The sequence below is a fragment of the Rana temporaria genome, chromosome 8 (assembly GCF_905171775.1).
Source record: "Rana temporaria chromosome 8, aRanTem1.1, whole genome shotgun sequence".
NCBI classification, from domain to species: Eukaryota; Metazoa; Chordata; class Amphibia; order Anura; family Ranidae; genus Rana; species Rana temporaria.
This window is the reverse complement of record NC_053496.1, coordinates 150,327,784-150,345,139: the sequence shown is the minus strand read 5'-3', so window position 1 is coordinate 150,345,139 and position 17,356 is coordinate 150,327,784. Positions and strand designations below refer to the sequence as shown.

At 45.1% G+C, this 17,356-nt stretch overlaps 1 protein-coding gene and 1 non-coding gene across 3 annotated transcripts in view; one reads left to right on the top strand and one right to left on the bottom strand.

Annotated features, from left to right (window-relative positions):
- The window catches only part of SSRP1 (structure specific recognition protein 1), a 248,430-nt gene that overhangs the window by 178,919 nt on the left and 52,155 nt on the right, over positions 1–17,356 (top strand). The gene's annotated exons all lie outside the window — the stretch shown is intronic.
- LOC120912479 lies at positions 821–979 on the bottom strand. The gene has a single exon (XR_005743080.1). It is a non-coding gene; the product is annotated as a U1 spliceosomal RNA (small nuclear RNA).

The window sequence follows — 17,356 nt, the reverse complement described above, 5'->3', positions numbered from 1 at the left end:
CTAGGTGGGGCTCCCCCGAAGGGAGACCCCATGAGAGCAGGCGAACTAAGCCAGAAGGCCATGTCCACCCACTCCCAAGACGTTCAGGGCTGGCCCGAGGACCCGCACCCTACTAATCACACAGTGAGACAAAACGTGCACAACAAAAAAAGACAAAAAAGTGACAAACACAGGCTTAAATAAAATAAAGTGGGGGAAGGGATAGTGGAGAGGAGAGTGAAAGAAGTGGCCATTGTGGTGAAACAATGACCAGGCCCTCCGGCCAGGAATAAAAAATTCCTCCGGTCCTAGCCAAAAGGCCCGGCCCAGGAGGCAGGTGCTAAAAAAAGCGTGTATCTGGTGCAGTGACCGTGGTATCTTAAATCAAAAGTGTCCCTCACACACAGTGATTTTCAGATACCCCTGGACTGCCACTCCAGGGGCACATGCACCATAGGCTTTTCGTTCCATATCCGACCCCCCAACCGGCCAGTGCAGCCCTCCACCCCTGCCAGCCAACCCAGCGGATTTGCATGGTTCTGCCCCGTCCTACCACAGGGCATTACCAGCTCCTCCAACCGGATCGCTGACAGAGATAGCACTTACACCAGCCAGCCAGAAGGCCAGACTAGAACTCGGCAAAAAGACCAAGACCAAGCGCAGCACCCATCCTCACCAGGAGCACCCTTCCAGATGGCTCAGACTCAACCATGGGCCGGCCCCCAGTATTCTGTCGGGCAGCACGGCGTAGTCCCGGCTGAAACCATCCTTCCAGGTGCAATGACGTCATTGGATTGCATCCACCCTCCCCATGTAGGAGGTGCTTCAGCGCTCCGCTGACAACTGATAAGGACAGATACCACACCCAGTCCCAGCCAAAAGGCCGAGAAGCGGCAGGGAAGACGACCACGATCAGCACGGCCTAGAGTGTGCAATAGCCGTGCCTCGCCCTGGGAGAACCACCTTCATGATCATGGTGTCTCCCCTGCCAGGTAAGTATGGATCTGACTGATGCCAGATACAAAGTATTGACCCGTTCCATGTTTGCATGCTGAGGTCTGACTGGCGGCCTATTGTGGCTGCTACTCTGGGGTCTCAGTCACTCGCGGAGTGAGCATTTTGCACCAGACAGCGGAGGAGCGCGACTCCCCCTGAAGTTATTAGGCTAGCGGACCAGCTGGTCCAGGGCCTCATATAGGTCTGTTTCAGAATGGTTTTATGCACACGGTGGTGTAGTGGTTAACTCCATCACTTGGCAGCAAGTCACTCTTTGGTTCGATTCGGACACTGACACTGCATTGTCGCTCCCTGTATCTGCGTGGGTTTCCCCCGGGTACTCCGGTTTACTCCAAGGTGTGTGCATACACATACATAATATTCATACGCACTAGGTGTGTGTGTGTGTGTGTGTGTGTGTGTGTGTGTGTGTGTGTATTATTTATGGCCAACCCTCCCAGGCCTTTAAGGGCCCAGCTGGGGGTCTAATCCATCCCTGGGTGCGTAAGCAATCACACCGGCACCCAAATCCTGCCAATCTGTGTGGCCTTCCCTCCCTGTCTCTAGGTGGGGGGGCAGCTTGCAGGTTCACAATTCGGTAAAACCTCCCTGCTCTCTGACCAGTGGGTCTGCGAGGTGGTCTCTTCGGAGTACTAGATAGGGTTCCCTCCTATCCACAGAACTAAGTTATTTCCTCGTGTCTTTCTCTCCCGGCCCGTCGGTCTGCCTTGGGCAGTATGGGACTTGCTCAGCTGCTGGGGAATTTTACCTTTCCTGCAGGATGAGAGGTTTTGTGTTTTTTCTAGGGGCCTCAGGCCCTGAATACCTTTTGAACGTCGGGTAGTTCCGCATGGAATCTCTTCGTCTGGTAGCTGCGCTCCATCCGGGGGACGCCCTGGCGGCCTCAGACATCAGGGACGCATACATGCATGTCCTGTTTTGCGCATGTCAGTGTTCTTTCTGTGATTTATGGTGAGAGAGGGTCTCTCTCAGCCTGTGGTCCTCCCTGTTGATCTGGCGTCGGCACCATGGGTTTCCAACTAGGAGCTCGCACTTATCCTAACTTGGTTGGGACAGCGAGGCCTTGCCTCGTTGGCTACTTGGGCGACTTTCTTCTGGAAGCAACTTCTGTCTCAGACCTAGTGGATGTGTTGTTCCCATTCGGACCCTCCGAAGTGTTAAACACCAGGAGGTGTAGCTCAGTGGCAGCAAGCCCACCTTCCATGTGTGCGACCCAGGGTTCAAATCCTGGGCATGCTAGGTTTCCGACTCAGCGTTGGAGTATCTAGTGTTGATCCAGACTCCTCGGTGGCAAAGGTCCTTCTTCCCCTGGAGAAATTGCAGATTCTTCAGTCTGCGGTGAAGGTATTCCCAGTAGCCTCCTTCGAGGCGGTACTGTATGCCCAGTTCCACACTCGTTTTTTCCGGGGGAAATACTGTCCAGGTGGTAGAAATCGCTTGTCTCTGAAATCTTCAGATTCCGGTGCGCCACCTAGTCAGTCTTCTGAGTTGGTGACAGATTCACTGGTGTACCAGCCTGCTACGGCTCCGTTTTCGGAGTTCTGACTCTCTTTTGTGTCGGTGTCTGGTCCACAAAAGGGCCTGACGGTCTTGTCAACCACCATTTCTCGGTGGATCAGGTAGGCTGTCATGCAGGCCTATGCTCTTAAGGGGTGGGCTCCCTTACCGGTCACGGCACTTTTGACCAGGGCAATTGGTGCTTCCTGGGTTTTTGTTCCGACATCATGCGTCGGTCTCACAGGTGTGCGAGGCGGCGATTTGCTCGTCCCTTCACGTTTTTTCCAGAATTGACATGGTTACTGTGAGTGCATTTTCTGATGCTGCTTTCGGCCGCTAGTTTTTGCAGACGGCATTTTAAAGTTGCACCTCCTCCGTTGAGGAGCTCTGCTTGTCTTTGGGTGATATTAAAAATGGTTTTACTGAAGTATTTCCCACCCCTCGTTTTTGACACTGCTTGGTGACGTCCCACTTGTCAAGATTTAAGGAGCTGTGTCCGTCCATGGACAATAAGAGAAAATAGGATTTTTTGTACTCACCGTAAATTCCTTTTCTCTGAAGTCCACGGACGGACACAGCTCCCACCCCTCTTTCTTAGGTTTGTACTGCTTGTTACGAACTGAGGCTGCATGCTACAGTGAGGAAGGTTATGTCTGGAGGGACTGCCCCCTGGGCGGGGCTGTTCAACTCTGTTAATGTAACATGTATTTAACTATTTAACATGTTTCTGCCTAGTACTCTCTTGTAAACGGGGAACATAACCCACTTGTCATGATTTAAGGAGTTGTGTCCGTCCATGGACTTCAGAGAAAATGATTTTACGGTGAGTACAAAAATCCTATTTTTATACATTTACTATAATTCAAAGTGTTTTCTGGTGCCTCCAAAGCCTGCATACACCCCCCCCCCCACAATCCATCCACTTTGTTCTTGTCAGGAGTATGATCAATTGATCTCTCACAACCTGATGGAAATCTTTTATGCTAATCTTGGCTCCTTCGTCACCTGCAGAACCTAATGTCACCAGTATGTGGTTCCTTTCCAGGGATCCGTTGTATGAGGCCAGATAAAGCGTATACACCTTTTAGTAGGTTTGTGCAGCAGTACCTACTTGAGGAGTCCTACCTCCAAAAACTGGAAAGTGCCTGTAATTCATTTATATCCTGCCTCAACAGATCCCTTACAGTTCCTGTTGAGGATATCCCAGCGTCCAAAGACCCAGTGGATAAAAAGCCAGAGGCACACTTTATTTTTTTTTATTTATTTCTTTTTAAGCCTTTTTTTTGTTTCTGGAGCTTGCCCATTAAATTTTTGGTTGTGGTTATGGCCTTTTTGCCAAAGTCTGGACCAAGTGCATGGTGCATAGCCCTGGTTTGATCCTGACAGATCCCTCAATGCTCCAAAAACTGAGCCTCCTAGCGGTAGCATTGCAGTACTGCATAGATAGTTTGGCAGATTTAGAGTAAAAATTCTGACCTTTTTTCTCTCATGTTTGTTCAGAGGAGCAGGATCCTCTGGCTGTCGAGACAATGTGTAAGCAATGATTAGGATTTGGTTTGGTGGAGAATGACTCAACATTTACAGTGTATCAGTAAAGTATTGACAGCGCTTGAGTTTTTTCATGTTTTGTTGTGTTGCAGCCTTATTCCAAAATGGATTAAATTAATTATTTTCCTAAAATTGTACAAACAATACCTCATAATGACAACACGAAACACATTTGTTTGAAAGCTTTGTAAATGTATTGAAAACTAGAAAAGATACAATTTCTGGGGAAATTGTGTGGCGTGGTCTTGCCTCCACCAATACTCCTGACTGGAGACGGTGCCCCTGGAGATGTAAATGTGATCCAACCATGTGTCGATCCAGTTCGATCTATTGCCCCATCAAAAACTGCACCATCAAAACTGCACCATCTTATTTGCCCCATCAAAAACTGGTTGCTATGGACTGGTTGCTATGGACTGGTTGCTATGGACTGGTTGCTATGGACTGGTTGCTATGGACTGGTTGCTATGGACTGGTTGCTATGGACTGGTTGCTATGGACTGGTTGCTATGGACGGGTTGCTATGGACGGGTTGCTATGGACGGGTTGCTATATGCAGAGCATGCAGAAGTTACGCAGAGCCAAAAAAAACTGAGCCATATCACCTCAGTGTGTGGGAGGAGCTATAGAAAGCCCTCACAGATGTGTGTATGAAGGTTTTTACCTCAGCGTCTCCTAGGAAACCAATGTAAACATATGCAAGCCAACTCACCTCACAGCTGATTGTGAGGTGTTATTAAACTCCTCAGCGTCTCCTAGGAAACCAATTGTTTGGTTTGCAGGCTCTCTGTAAACACAGCAGAAATTGGGGAATGTTTTTTGAATACTTGTCCTTCAAATGAAGGTATTTACCTCACAGAAAACACCTCACAGAAAACACCTCACAACTACCTCACAACTGTGTGGGAGGAGCTATAGAATCCCCTTATAGCTGTGCATGAGGAGTTTTAATTACCTCAGCATCTCCTAGGAAACCAATGTAAACATATGCAAACACACTCTAAGCAGAGACTCAGATTCTTGCTTTAATTTTTGAATACTTGTCCTTCAAATGATTGTATTTTAAAAACTATAAATCGTACAGCGAATATCTTTATATTTTACCTACATTTTGATGTATAGTATGTCTCTGAAATAATAAAATTGAAGGCACAGTCGCAGTTTACAAATTCCCCAGCAAGTTTTAGTTTTCTAAACTTTGACCTCCATTGACCTCTATTGACTTCCATTGAAATAATGGATGGCGTAGGTTGCAAACAAATTGTAATATTGTGAGAACGGTTTGATCAATCGCTTAGCCGTGAACAAGTGTTATGGCAGCAGGGATAGCTGAACGTTTTGAAATAAGATTTGTGTAGGTCGGCTTGAAAATGAGGGAGTGGTCACAGTTTACAAATCATGTGCTGATTTTTCAGTTTCTGACATTCCACACTGTACCTCTCCCCATTCATTCCTATGGGAAAATTTTGACGCAAAAATTATGATATTTCGCGAACGATTTGGCGAAACGTTCCACAAAGTAGTAGCACACCATTCTGGAACAATCCGCACGTTTCGATATATTACTCGTCTATGTAGTGTAAAAACTGTGGGAGGAGATACAGTTTAAAATTTGGCTATAATAATAATAATATATATGTGAGATAACAATAAGTGCTCTTGCTATGCAAGACCACTTAATAAACAGCAAGAAAATAATTTCAAATAATGTACATAAGTATTCACAGCCTGTGTTCAATACTTTCTTGAAGCACATTTGACACCAATTACAGCCTCAAGTCTTTTTGAGTATGATTCTACAAGCTTGGCATACCTATTTTTTTACGGCTTTTACTTATAAAATTTTTCGTGTCCGATCATTTTTTTTAAATTGATTAATCAACTAATTTTGATTAATTATAACTGTGGGTCTGACTTCCGCATTTCCCCTGGACACCTTGAGAGCACATAGTACATTAATTCCAAAGGAGGGGAAGGACCCGGCGGACTGTGGAAGTTACAGACCCATCTCATTGCTTAACACGGATCTAAAAATATTTACTAAAATACTAGCGGCTAGATTACAACCATGGATTTCCCAAATAGTAGATTTAGATCAAGTAGGGTTTATTCCCACAAGAGAAGGAAGAGACAACACGACGAGGGTCCTCAATTTGATTTATCAGGCAAATGACACAAATGCACCTTGTGTGTTTCTGAATACCGATGCCGAGAAGGCATTTGATACGGTTAACTGGTGGTTCCTATTTGAGGTGCTGAAGCAAGTGGGTCTGGGAGACCGTATGATCAGCTGGATCAAAAGTGCTTATGCAAATCCACAGGCTGCTGTAAAAGTAAATGGGGTTCTTTCAAAACCCTTCAGCATCTCAAATGGTACCTGCCAGGTCTGTCCCCTTTCACCCCTTCTCTTTGTTCTTTCTTTGGAACCATTGCTGAACAGAGTCCGCCAAAACCCAGATATACGGGAATTTGATGGGAGAGATTGAGAAATATGGTTCGTTATCTAATCTAAAAATAAACCAGACTAAATCGGAGGCTATGAGTGTCAATAACGCCCCTTTCTTGTAATACCATACAAGCAAATTTTGGTTTTAAATGGAGAACAACACTTAAGTATTTGGGTACAATCATCCAATCAAAGGAGAAAGACATTTTTAAAATGAATTTTCCACCAATGTACAATCTATTACGATCTCTTCTCGACAAATGGCGACATGGTCTCCATTCGTGGTTTGGTCGTATTAACGTAATTAAAATGTCTGCTCTCCCGAAAATTCTGTATCTTCTTCAGGCTCTACCAATTAAGATCCCAGTGACGTTTCTGCACCAGATACGCAGTTAATTTATGAATTTTATCTGGGCAGGGAAACACCCTAGGATCCAACGAGATTTGTTGACTATACCTAAGAACTTTGGCCGGATTTTGGTTCCTGATATATTTAAGTACTACCACGCAGTACATCTATCTAGACTAGTTGATTTGGTGTAGACATATTAGATTTACGAGATGGGTTGACATGGAACAGCAGTTGAGTACAGTTCCCTTGTGCAGGGCACCTTGGTGTTAAACAGCCCTACCGGCCTCTCTTAAAAGCCACCCTATAATCGGCACAACTCTCAAAATTGCTGCACGGATTTACCGAAACGGGAAATTTTCTTCAATACAATCACCCCTGTTTCCATTCCTGGGAAACCCATGTTTTAGTCCAGGTATTGAAGTTGAGGCCTTTCAGCCCCTTAAAGAGAAGGAAATATACCAGGCCTCACATTTTATTAAATTAGAAACCTGGTCAACTATTAAAACACTAACACAACTAGGAGGCCCCTTTGAAGTCCATATCTGGCAGGCTCTTCAAATAAGCCATTTCATGAGATCTTTAGGACCTGGAATACATTTTCACCGTCAGTTAACAACTTTTGAGTCTTACTGTAACGATATAGAACCACTCTCTCGAGGGATCTCTAAAATGTATGGATTACTAAATAAACCTTCAGACGATTTCGAGATACCAGGTATTAATAAATGGGAGAAGGACCTAGATGGGACTTTTACCCCACTCCAACGTAAACAGATTACCTATCGGACTCTAAACTCAATCTGTACACGAACCCAGGAATTAAATTACAAAGTTCTGATGCAGTGGTACTACACCCCAGTACGACTTAAAAATTGTTGGACTGAAAACTCAAACAGATGTTGGAGATGTGGAGAAGAAAGCGGGACATTGCTCCATTAATTTTGGCTATGTAAAAAAAATAAGATTCTATTGGACGATGATTTTAAGAATTTTACAAAAATTTTCAAATTTAAAATTGCCCAATGATCCCGCATTCTTCTTGCTCTACTGCCCTAAGATCCCAGTTCAGATCTATAGGAAGTCTGTACTGTGCCATATGGTTAATGCAGCTAAAGCAGGGATCCCCTTACATTGGAGAGATACTAGACCGCCAACGGTTTTAAATTGGATGAATAGAGTTGGAGATATAGAAGCCATGGAAGACTTGGTCCTCTCAGCTAAGGGTAAGAAAAATCAATATGAAGATACGTGGAAGAGCTGGAATTTAAGAATTCAGACGTAGGGAAGAGACTAATGGTCGAAATAGATCAATGAGGAGTAAGGGAAGTGAAGGGAAACACTATTTGCATAGTCCGAAGGAAAAACATTGGCTTTTTTATGACGTATGGTTTAAAAGGAAGAGAGCGGAGAGTTCTCTTTTTTTTTTTTTTTTTTTTGTTCGGCTTTGTGGGAAGTTGGGTTAGGGTGGGTTCCTCACCTGTCTGTCTGTGTGTGTGTGTGTGTGTGTGTGTGTGTGTGTGTGTGTGAGAGAGAGAGTTAAGGTTAGGGGAGGGTTAGAGTGGAAAGTTGTATTAAAATGGGAAAGGTCAGGGCGAATGTATATTTTGATAAAATGAATGTATATACTTTTTTCTCTTTTGTATTTGCCTTGTCTCTATTCCTATGTATATTTTATGGAAAGAAAAACAAATATATAATTAAAAAAAAAAAAGTATAACTGTAATGTTATCTCCCCCCTGTAATATCCACATCTCCCCCACCGCTGTAATATCCACATCTCCCCCACCGCTGTAATGTCCACATCTCCGCCCCCCCCCCCCACCGCTGTAATGTTCACATCTCTCTCTCCCCCCTGCTGTAATATCCACGTCTCCAACCCCCTCCGCTGTAGTATCCACACCTCTCCCCCCCCCCCTCTGCTGTAATATCCACATTTCCCCCCCCCGCTGTAATATCCACATCCCCCCCGGCTGTAATATCCACATCCCCCCCCCCCCCCCCCGGCTGTAATATCCACATCTCCCTCCCCCCCTGGCTGTAATATCCACATCTCCCTCCCCCCGGCTGTATTATCCACATCTCCCTCCCCCCGGCTGTAATATCCACATCTCCCTCCCCCCCCCCCCTGTAATATCCACATCTCCCTCCCCCCCGCTGTAATATCCACATCTCCCCCCCCCCACCCCGCTGTAATATCCACATCTCATCCACATCTCACCCCCCCCACCCCGCTGTAATATCCACGTCTCATCCACATCTCACCCCCCCCACCCCGCTGTAATATCCACATCTCACCCCCCTGCTGTAATATCCATATCTCCCACTCTATATAGCCCCACTGTATATATAGGAATTGTCTGCTCTTACCAGAATAAATGACAGCAGGCAGACCCGTCCGCAGGCGGGTGATGACGAAAGCGCGCTGCTACTAGGCTGCCGCCGGGTGTACCAATATGGCCGTCTCTCTGGAGCTAGGCTGAAGCCGCGGTCTTTCCTATGGATGGACTCCCTGAAGACCCAGAAGTCGGTGAGTACCGATCAAAATAATTTTGATCGACCAAAAAAATGAACGATTAATCAGGGAATTCATAGTTTCGGCAGCCCTACTATTTTTGTGCAGTTCCTCCCATTATTCTTTGCAGGACCTCTCAAGCTCTATCAGGTTGGATGGGGAGCATCGGGGCACAGCCATTTTGCAGATCTCTCCAGAGATGTTCAAACGAGTTCATGTCTGGGCTCTGGCTGGGCCGCTCATTGTCCTGTAGCCAATTATTTGTTATCTTGGCTGTATGCTTGGAGTAGATGGCCTATTAGAGGATGAACTTTTGCCCCAGTCTGCGGTCCAGAGCGCTCTGGAGCATATTGTCATCAAGTATGTCTCATTACATTGCTGCATTCATCTTTCTATCGATCCTGGCTAGTTTTCCAGTTCCTGCCACTAAAAACATCCCCACAGCATGATGCTGTCACCACCATGCTTCACTGTAGGAATGGTATTGGCCAGGTGATAAGCGGTACCTGGTTTCCTCCAGATATGACACTTGACATTCAGGCCAAAGAGTTCAATCCTTGGTTTCATCAGATGAGTTATTTAGGTGCCTTTGGCAAACATCAGTCAGGCTGCCGTGCCTTTTTACTGAGGAGTGGCTTCCGTCTCACCACTCTATCATACAGGCCTGATTGGTGGAGTGCTGCAAAGATGGTTGTTCTTCTGGAAGGTTCTCCTCTTTCCACAGAAACGCTGGAGCTCTGTCAGAGTAACCATCGGTGTAACGGAATGACCCGGGACACCCAGAGACTTTGCGAGGATGGGGGATACTCCTGTGTCAGCGTCACTGATAACTCTTGGATCTGAGTCCACCCTGTGCCTTTTGGGCATGGGGTGGCAAGTGAATCATAATTCATGTATTACATGAGATAGGACATCACTGATAGTTCGTATTGCAGGATTTTGAGATACTGCAAGATGTTGACCCAACCAGTCAATAGTGACTCATTCTATGATTAGCCCTGACTAGTGACATGCTAATTGAGTCAGGGCCTGGAAGACATTCCATTGTCCTTGTGTAAAGGTGTTAACCCAGGTCTGCTCCCAGACCTCTAATTATGTATGCTAAATACTGTTTATGTGTGATAACACGGTCTACAGCCTATTGATGCTCAGAGGTGTGAATAGGTGTCAAGCTGTATGCGGAGACGCAACGTCTGCCTAGGGAACTCAGTGTGTGAAGGTGTTTTGTTTGTTATGCTGTTAATTAAGGAATGTTTAGTAATTAGCCTTAGTGTGTGATTAGGGGGGTGGAGATCTCATTGTTGCTTTAATGCCTTGTACTGTATAAAAAGCTGAGAAGAAACTATTAAAGTATCTTTACATTTGAAACCAGAAGCACAGAGCTGTGTGTCTCGTGTCTGGGGGAATTCTTATGGATCGGATCCTGTGGGTTGGAGTGTCGATGAGCTGTCGTGACTGGGATGGAAGGTCGTAAACGGTGGTGACCGTTACAATCGGGTTCTTGGTCCCCTCCCTGACTAAGGCCCTTCTCCCCTGATAACTGTTTGGCCGGCCCACTCTAGGGAGGTTCCAAACTTCTTTAGATTGCAGATGATGGAGGCCAATGTGCTCATTGGAACCTTTTTAATGCTGCAGAAATTTTTCTGTACCCTTTCCCAGTTCTGTGCCTTGATACAATCCGGTCTTGGAGGTATACAGATAATTCCTTGGACTTCATGGTTTGGTTTGTGCTCTGACATGGTCTGTTAACTGTGGGACCTTTATAGACAGGTGTGTGCCTTTCCAAATCATGTCCAATCAACTGAATTTACCACAGGTGGACTCCAAGTTGTATAAGCATCTCGAGGATGATCAGTGAAAACGGGATGCACTTGAGCTCAATTTTGAGTGTCATGGCAAAGGCTGTGAATAAATGTGATTTAATTTTTTTATTTGAAAAGATTTCTAACAAACTTCTTTCATATTGTCATTTATGGGGTTTTGTTTTTAGAGTTTTGAGGAAAATAATGAATTTAATCAATTCTGGAATAAGGCGGTAACAACAAAATGTGGAAAGTGAAGCGCTGTGCATACTTTCTGGATGCACTGTAATTACCTTATTGAGGAAGTCACGCTTGGAAAAAGCACTCTTGCCCAGTAACAAGACTGCTAAGGTCACCCATGGCAAAATCTGCCAGTACTCCATTCAGTTCTATGTCAAGTCTTGTACATCAAAACCATCTATGTCTTGCACAATATTTTCCTTAAAATGTACACGTGGAGGGACCCTTGCTGGCCTTTGCCGACACCCGGACTCATGATATTTTGGATCTTTGGGTCCAGTACATGGTGCCCCCAGGGTACAGGCAAGAGTTTTACTTAGTAGTGGTAAATGCTGACTTGAAGGTTCTCATCAGTAAATGGCTGGTCTGTCGTTGCAGCACTGCAAAAAGGGAATTTCTAGCATTGATATCAAGGATGCATATTCCCATCAACTGTTCCTGTGTAGTGGGCAAGCAGCACTTCCATTTTGTGACTTTGGCCAGTCTCTGTCCCTGGAGTCTTTACCAGCATGCTTGCCCCTATTCTTGCACTATGCTCTCAGGGAATACACATGGTATATCTGAATGACCTTGATTGGGGTTCGAACGATTATCAGGGCGGCCAATGTTCACATTATCGGTATTGGTCAGACACTTGCCAATATTGGTAAGACCACCTCCCCCTGTCCCCGTGGGGCGCTCTCACTGCAGGCTGTCAGCGGTGCAGCAGAGAGATGACATTCTCACTGCCAACTTGGCATCACCGCAGTTCCACCCCTACAGCAAGGCTGCTCTTGACAGCTGCGGGCGAGCAGAGATGGTTATGTCCTCACTCAATACTTGCCCACATGTAGAAGTTTACCCACTTGGGTGCTGCTGGGGAGGCGCTGCCAGAAGTAGTGACATGCTGCATCTGGGTGGCAGGTGATGGTGGCAAGTGACAGGCTGCATCTGGTGACAAGCTGCGTATGAGTGGCGGTGTTGAACCGAATATCAGCTTGAAAGGTGGCCGAAAATCGGTATCGTCCCTGAAAAAAAAAACTATCGGTCGTCCCCTAGACCAAGGGTGTCAAACTCAATTTCATTGTGGACACCATCAGCATTATGATTGCCCTCAAAAAGGCTGGTTGTATCTGTAAGATTAGATGTCCAGTGCATCCCCTCCCCTTACATTAGATTTCAAGAGCCACTCCACCATCAGAAGTTGAGTTTCCCACTCTCCCTTACATCACAGTGCACCCCCCCCCCCCCCTTACCTTTTTGTTGCTGCTGGGAAGCTGGATGCATTGCTTGAAAGCAAAAAATAAGGGCCTGGAGGAGGACCAGAGGTGGGCTGGAGCTTTCCTGCAGCTGCAGGAGAGGTGCAAGGGCCACATGAAATGGCCTGGAGGGCCGGATTCGGCCCGAGGGCCTTGTGTTTGATACCTGTGCCTTAGACCTTATCTTAAATGATCTCCAGCCCAGGTTAGGCAGGCAGTGTGCAGAGGACAATGAACACGCTTCAGAGTCTTGGGTGGATTTCCAACCAATTTAGAAGTCTATATTCGATCCAACCTACCATTTGCAGTACCTGGGCATAGTTTTGGATGTGGCCCAAGTGTTACTTTCATGGGAATGAGTTCTGACCAGACTACTATTTAAAAAGCTACCTGTTAAAAACAATAAAGGAGAAATTATACATTCATCCCCCGACATGGCAAAGGTTTTCCACTGATATAGCCAGTTCTACAATGTTGGACAAAAAGAAGATAAGAGGGGGGGTAAGGATGAAGTTCAGGAGTACCTGCAGGGCCTGATTCTTCCAGTGATGACTAAAGAGGATTTGGAGCTCCTGGAAATACCAATCACACAGGAAGCAGTGATGAAAGCAATTAAAGATGAGGCCGCAGGGAAGAGTCCCGGCCCTGGCGGGTACTCAATTATGTACTACAAAAGGTTTCAGAAATTACTGGTCCCCAAATTATGCAAATATTTTAACACACTAGCAGAAGGAGAGAACCCACGAGAATAGGCCTTGATTGCTTACATAACCCTGATTTTGAAGGAAGACAAGGATCCAATAGCACCGGATAGCTACAGACCGATATCGTTACTAAATACCGATATAAAGATCTTTTCAAAGATAATTGCAGGAAGACTAAAGCCACTATTACCACAATGGATTCATAGTGATCAGGTCGGGTTTGTAGCAGGGAGGGAGGGGAAAGATAACTTCAAGTCTCTGTTTTTAATACATGAGACGAGAGAGTGGGGCCCCAGCCGTACTTCTCTTTTTTTATTTTTTTATAAAAAAAATTAAAACACAGATATAATTTACATTTCATTTCCAATAAGCGTACAAAAGGAATCACATTTTAAAATGATTTCAACATTACATGAACATAAATAACAACAACAATATGGGTCTCCTACATCCTCCTGCTTTTTCATCTCTCCTCTACCCCAGCCCTCTCCTTTCCCTCCCCCCTCCCAAGAAGGGAAAAAAAAACTACCCACAACCACCTATTTAAGTGCCGAGTGCCCACTTTCCCATTTCTTATCCTTTAGTGACTATGACCTCTATTTTTTATTATGAGGGGACGAGAGTGTCACTCTTACCCCATTACCTATTTGCCTCTCTCAAAAAAAAAAGAGGGGGGGGAGTAACCCTCCTACCCACCCATACTATATTATTTAGAGTGTATTGTGTACATTTACCCCATATCTTATCCTTTAACTCCTGTGACTTCTCTCTATTTCTATTAATTTTAAGGGGTAAAAAAAATGTTTCCCCCCCCAAAACCTGCTGACCACCTTGTGGGAAAAAAAACAAGAGGGGGGGGAAACCCCCCTACCCACCCATACTATATTATTTAAAGTGCATCGTGCCGTACTTCTGTTGGTATATGCCGAAAAGGCCTTCTACAGAGTAGACTGGGGCTTCATGTTGGGTACATTGAGATTCCTGGGAATGGGAGAAAAGACGATGCGATGGATATCTGCGTTTTATTTCCATCCAACACCTACAATTTGAATAAATGAAACTTTATCCGCTTCCCTGTAACTATTTAACGATATAAGGCAGGGTTGTCCCCTGTCGCTAATGCTATTTGTATTAGCATTAGAAACATTATTGGCTGCAATCCGGAAAAATAAGGATATAAAAGGAGTGAGAGCAGGGGACAGGGAGTATAGGTGGCTGCATACGCAGATGACGTGTTATTTATCTCCAACCCTAGGACAACAATACCAATTATATTAATGGAATTTAGCAGAAATTTAGTCAAATTTTAAAATGAATATATCAAAATCGGAGATCTTAAACATAACCATGACAAAAAAAAGCAGTTGGCAATTCAAGCGTCATTGGAGGGAGGAGTCCTTATATGCGGCAGATTATATCCCTATATTAAATAAGGTAAAAGACCAACTCAATTATTTAAGAAACAAATTCCTGTCTTGGTTAGGGAGGATAAATGCCTTAAAGCGGTGGTTCACCCTTCATAACAACTTTTTAGCATAAAATGAGGCATAGTAGCGCGAGCTACAGTATGCCTGTCTTTATTTTTTTTATCCCCGTACTCACTGTGCACTCGTAGAGACAAGATTACGACTCCCCGTGGGGAATGGGCGTTCCTATGGAGAGGGAAGGTGATTGACGGCCGGCTCTGGCATGTCACGCTCCCAGAAGACAGCCGGAACAGGTCTCGGCTCTTCACGGCGCCTGCGCACAGACTATGCGCAGGCGCCGTGAAGCGCCAAGTCCTATTTCGGCTATTTCCGGAGAAGCGTGACGTGCCAGACCTGGCCGTCAATCACCTTCTCTCTCCATAGGAATGCCCATTCCCCGCTGGGAGTCGTAATCTTGTCTCTACGATTGCACAGTGAGTACGGGGATAAAAAAAATAAAGACAGGCATACTGTAGCTCGCGCTACTATGCCTCATTTTATGCTAGAGGAAAAAAAAAATGTTTTATTAATAGGGTGAACCCCCGCTTTAATGATTATCTTGCCTAAATTAACATATATATTCCAAATGATCCCAATAAGTCTCACAGGATTTTTTTGTGAAATTAAGCACTTTAGCTTTGAAATATATTTGGAAATGCAAGCATTCTAGAATCTCGTATGCAACATTGGTAAAGGGCAAAAAGCTTGGGGGGTTAGCAGCACCAGACTTTAAGAAGTATTACCAGGCAATCGTTATTGGGAGGATAACAGGTTGGATACATAATGAGGGTAAAGGTTGGGTGGAAATTAAAAAAAGCACAAAGTAAAGTAGATTTAGAAAAAACAAATGTCACTGCCCCTACCTATGACTGGTCTATACAGTAAGGAGCACTGGAAAGGGCGCATATACATATAAAAATAACAGAATATCCAGGCTCAAACTTACCGAAGAATCAGCAACCAACCAATAGATCAGTGGTTCTCAACCTTTCTAGAGTCCTGACCCCTTGATAACATTTCACAAATTGTAGGGACCCATAACGGTAAAATTATTTTAGTAGTGTGGAACCCGTACTACAGTGGTGTCTCGCAGCAGTGATACCTATGCTGAAATGGAGATACGGTCTCCTTCAGCCCCTCCCACTTCACTTTCCTCACCAGTCAGCTGACATCTAGTCTCTGCCCCCCAGCCATGCCGTGAACTGAATGGGCTGCTGCAAAGAGGCCGAATGGGCGGCCACGGGCTCTAGAAATAGCTCAGCTGGGCGGCCGAGAAAAGTCTGGGAGAGCGGTGTGGGCTTCAGAAACAGGCCAGGATTTGGCAATTCTGGCAAATTATCATTCGACCCCCAAGGGGTTCCCAACCCCAGGTTGAGAACCACTGCATCGATAAAGGGCAGGTGACTGGAGGTAGCCCAGCTATCCTTAAAGGGGCAGGAGCACTTAACACCCAGCACGTAGAAGCAAAGGTGCTAGTGCGTTATCTATACATCAGCATACATGTGCTTCCACTGAGGAGGCTTTACATTTTATAGTTTAAAACTGCAGTACACAGAGCCTTGACGGTTCACACATGTATTTGCAAATGCGTGCAACTAAACTTCTGTTTTTAATGCATACTGTTAGACAGGTGAATTTGGTTGGTAAGTTTGAGCCTGGATATTCTGTTAAAGTAGATTTATGGAAGAGGGTTTGGATCCCATGACCGTACAGAGAACTGGCAAAAAAATACAAATCCATGGACTAAACACACTCTTAGGACAAATTGAGTAGATTGTATCACTGGCAATGTAACTCACCAGCAGACCATTAGGTGGAGACACGCACTAATACAGCACTGGGAAAGTGGGAAATAAACTCAATGGAGAGACTTCTCTCCTCCCCGCGGTGCTTGAGGCAGAGCGTATCTAAAATATTGATGGAAGAAATAGGACTCCCTATTTGAGAAAATGGGAGGAAGAAATAGGCGCCCTTCAGGGAGAAAAACATAGAAGTAAGATATTGAAGATAGCCTGGTTTACTTCCAGTGACATTAAGACAGTAGAGATGTGTTACAAATTAATAGCAAGGTGGTATGTTACTCCGCAGAGAGCATAGCACAGAGATCCCATCAACGTGCTGGAGGGGTTGTGGGGCTTTAGGGACCTTTGCACATCTATGTTGGGAGTTTGGGAAGATCAAGTCTTACTGGGAGAGAGTAATGCCGCGTACACACGATCGATTCGTCTGATGAAAACGGTATGATGGACTGTTTTCATCAGACGAACCGATCGTGTGTGGGCCCCATCGTTTTTTTTATCCATCGGTGAAAAAACTAGGAACTTGTTTTAAAATTATCTGATGGTTAAAAAAACGATAAAAAAACTATTGTCTGTGGGCACGTCCATCGGTTAAAAATCCACGCATGCTCAGAATCAATTTGACACATGCTTGGAAGCATTGAACTTCATTTTTCTCAGCACGTCGTTGTGTTTTTACGTCACCGCGTTCTGACACGATCGTTTTTTTTAACTGATGGTGTGTAGGCAATACTGATGAAAGTCAGCTTCATCGGA